At 48.7% G+C, this 4,303-nt stretch overlaps 1 pseudogene; it reads left to right on the forward strand.

Annotated features, from left to right (window-relative positions):
* The first annotated feature begins 206 nt into the window (after positions 1-206).
* On the forward strand, positions 207-2,514 carry LOC121440066 (annotated as a pseudogene).
* Positions 2,515-4,303: the final 1,789 nt, after the last annotated feature.

A 4,303-nucleotide genomic window follows, 5' to 3' on the forward strand; every position in this document is an offset into this window, starting at 1 on the left:
TTGATTCCTGGAACCCACTGGGGAGGAGAGCGTTGTCCTCAAACCTCTCCATGTGCACAAGGCACATAACTGCCTGTGAATGCAAGTATTCACAAGCACACACACACACACGCAAGCACACACACACAAGCACGCATACACGCGCGCGCACACACACACATAAAATTTTATTTACACGTATTTAAATGTATTATTGTCTTCTGTGGATGGAAGAAGAAGAGTGTAAACACGGTCCCCAGAAGGACCCCACAAGGCAGTCGCCCCTGGACTCCGATCAAGGGCTGACAAAAGATACACTGCTTTCTTAGCAGAGGAGAACTGGGAGGCATGGATGGGAACACCAGTGTGCAGAAGGACGCGAGCCCACACCCTGAGTGCTGGCAGGGGCAGCTGAAGGCCCTCATTACATAGATTTACCCACTGTAGCCAAATAGAGCAAGAGGGCTCCTCTTTACACCAGGGAAAACCAAGGAAAGGGACCCCTGCCAGGTGGACGGCCTTAGGGGTGACAAATGCCGGTTCCCAGGAAAAGAGCCTTCGTATCTATGCTCCTCCCTGAGAAGGACGTGCTGGTCTGGATGTGATAGGAAGACTGCTCCCAGCTCTGCACGTCAGCAGTCCTTGTGTGTGGTCAGCTGTGTCCGATGTGTCACATGGGTTGACAGTGTCATGCAAGCAAGCAGAGTGTCACCAGTGGCCACTGGGAGGGACTGGGCTCCGTCTTCTCAGAGAATCCCCTTCACCACCTAACCTAAGGAGAGGGCATTTGGGGATGCTAGAAACCTACCCGTGTTTTCTTTCTAGAAGAAATGATTTGTGACTTGTTGCATTTTAACATGAATGATATTTTTTCCTTATGAATTCGAAGGGTGAGGACCATCAGGAGAAAACAGCCTAGTTATTCTACCACATGGGAAAGTCACCAACACAGGCTAAGCCTTTTTCACTTCTTACGGGAAGCAAAGCTAGTCATTACTTGAAAAGTCCCCTCTCTGCATCTCACAGTGCATTTAGCTTTTCTGTTTGAGCTCCAGCTGCTGAAAAGAGTTCCTCTCTGGCCCTAGCTGCACCTTAGCTAGGCAGGCAGGAATGGACATCCAACGTCCGTGCTTAATCGAAACTTCCGTGTATCCACTCAAGTTTATTTCTATTCCCTTTGGAAAAGCTCAGGAGAGCCAGGATGATTGCAGTTCAGCCTAGGGTGCAGATATGCAGAAGCAAAACCAGTGGGTGCTGAGGTTTGAAGGCAGAACCTAGCAGTTTTTGGTAGGGTTAGCGCTCTGTGATCTGAGACCCATCAGTGTCTCCCATGGGGACCACACTTGGAAACTGTCATGTGTCACTGTATGTGGTTTGGGTCCTAGGACCTGCAGGGATGGGAGAAGGGCATTTCCTTCCCAGTCCCCAGCCTCGGGCATATTTAAAATTTTTAGCACTAGATTAGCCAGTGTTTAGTTGACATCTGAGTCTCCCTTCTCAGCTGGTGGCTCTGATGTCCTTCTTTGTAGGATGTTCACCTCTGCCTTCCAGGACACAGGCTGAGAATGTAAGCCCAGGGAAGACTCAGGGTCAGACGCTGGCCTTTGTCTCTTCAAGCTCCTCATCCTGGAACTCTGTTTCTCAGATGCGCAGGGGTTTATGGCCTCTGATAAGCAGAGGGGATAGGTTCTGTCCCATTTCCCTCTGACGGTTTGTTTTGTCAAATTCTTCTAGGTCTGAAGGAGAAAGAGCTCACCCCAAAGAAACTGCAGCTCCTTCTGGTGGGGAAAACAGGAAGTGGGAAAAGTGCAACAGGAAAGAGCATCCTTGGCAGGCAAGTATTTGAGTCCAAAATCAGCGCTAGACCTTGACCTTCCAGAAAGGGAGTAGAGAGTGGGATGGAAAGGAGGTTGAGGTGATCGACACCCCGGACATTTTGTTACCTCAGTATCAGCCTGAGATGGCAGCTGAGAAGATCTGTGAAGTCTTGGCCTCTCCGGGGCCCCATGTAGTGCTCCTGGTGATACAGGTGGGCCGGTACACGGCAGAAGACCAACAAGCTGCCAGGCGCCTCCAGGAGATCTTTGGAGAAGGGATCCTGGCTTACACCATTCTGGTGTTCACTCGGAAGGAAGACCTGGCTGGGGGCTCCTTGGAGGAATATGTTCAAGAGAACAACAATAAGAGCCTGGATGATCTGCATGTTGCGTGTGAGAGGCGACACTGTGGCTTCAACAACAGGGCACAAGGGGATGAGCGGAAGGCCCAACTGGACGACCTTAAGGAGAAAATCGACTTAGTCTTGTGGGAAAACGAGGGCCACTGTTGCACCACAAAACTTCCAAATGTTCCCAGCAAAGCAGTTTAACCACAGAGCAAGGCTCTGAGGAGGAATCCCTCGAAGAGTCCTGGCTGAAAGGCTGTCCCAGATCCAGATGGCTTCCGAGAGACCTGTAGGTTCCTGATAGGGAGGGCATCCTGACGAGTGCAGGACGACCATACGCAGGAGTGTCTTAGTTAGTGCTCTCTTGCTGTGAAGAGACGCCATGACCATGGCGACTCCTATAAAAGAAAGCATTTATTGGGACTGGCTTACGGTTTCAGAGGCTGAGTCCATTATCATCATGGCTGGGAGCATGGCAGGAAGCATGGAAGCAGGCAGCAGACATAGAGCTGGAGAAGTAGCTGGGAGTTTACATCCAGATCCACAGACAGCAGTTTGAGGGAGACTCTGGGTTTGAAATGGGCTTTTTGAAACCTCAAAACCCGCTCCCAGGGACAGACTTCCTCCAACAAGGCCACACCTCCTAAGCCTTTCAAACAGTGCCACTCCCTGGTGACCAAGCACTCAAATCTATGAGCCTATGGTGGTCATTCTCATTCAAACACCACAAGGACATTCCATCAGCAGCTCTACCCTGTGTCCAGCCCTTGTTGTCTGCTCCCTCTGTCTCCAAAGAGAACTTTCTAATCCTTAGGTCAGACTGTCAAGTGTGGCAATGGGCTGAGGCCTCAGTTCAGGGGAGCCAGCTACATTCTGTGTCCAGCTATGTCGTTTTTCTGAACACATGGGTCCTCCTTACACTTAGCCCATAGTACAGTGCCCTGACAGGGGACTTTCTGTCCTACTGATACCACATTTTTATGTTCTGTGTTTAATCTCTGATACAAACATAGCTCTTTGCCATTGTCTGACTCTTTCTTTCATGTAAGTTCCACAGCTGCCTAGCCAAGGTCATCAGGGTTGAATCAACCCAGGGACAGCCATGGGCCAGATGGTTATATATTTCTTAAGTTTCATCCTTATCCATAAAGGGGGACAGACATTATGATTACAAGATGCCTGCCCTGTGTAATGGGTAGAAAATGACAACAAGACAGATGACTAGAGAGGCCCAGAACATCAGTTAGGGTTTTCTTCCACGATGTAAGGTGTTTTCATAGGCTGTGCTCTATAACCGTGTTCTAAGCATTGATGTAAGATGTGTTCTTAGGCTGTGCTCTATAACCATGTTCTAAGCATGGATGTAAGGTGTGTTCATGGGCTGTGCTCTATAACAGTGTTCTAAGCACAGATGTAAGGTGTGTTCATAGGCTGTGCTCTATAACCATGTTCTAAGCATAGATGTAAGATGTGTTCATAGGCTGTATTCTATAACCGTGTTCTAAGCACAGATGTAAGGTGTTTTCATAGGCTGTGCTCTATAACCGTGTTCTAAGCACAGATGTAAGGTGTGTTCATAGGCTGTGCTCTATAACCGTGTTCTAAGCACAGATGTAAGGTGTGTTCATAGGCTGTGCTCTATAACCGTGTTCTAAGCACAGATGTAAGGTGTTTTCATAGGCTGTGCTCTATAACCGTGTTCTAAGCACTGATGTAAGGTGTTTTCATAGGCTGTGCTCTATAACCGTGTTCTAAGTACTGATGTAAGGTGTTTTCATAGGCTGTGCTCTATAACCGTGTTCTAAGCACTGATGTACTTCCAAGCTTTTGAGAGACTTTGCTGCAATGACCACATGTGCACAGTGACTAACTTTGAACCATTTATGTCCTTCCTGGGATGAGGGGGGCAGCTAGTGCCTCTGCCGTCTTTTGCGAGCTAAGAACAGTTGGAACAAATACATGCAAGCAGACCACCATGCAAGTGCAAACCTTGCAACAGATCTGAAGGCAGACAGGACATGGCAGAGACTCCAAGGAGTCAGAAATCTGAGGCCGCCAACCCAGAAATTTTGCCTGTGTGCTGTCTCCCTGGGCTTCACCATAGGCTCCCAATAAAGTTGTGTTCCGTGGGTACCACTCGCCTCTTTGTGATTTTTGTCT

Source organism: Microtus oregoni, unplaced genomic scaffold, assembly GCF_018167655.1.
Source record: "Microtus oregoni isolate MIOR12 unplaced genomic scaffold, Mior012 000064F_ref0000363, whole genome shotgun sequence".
In the NCBI taxonomy this organism is placed as follows: Eukaryota; Metazoa; Chordata; class Mammalia; order Rodentia; family Cricetidae; genus Microtus; species Microtus oregoni.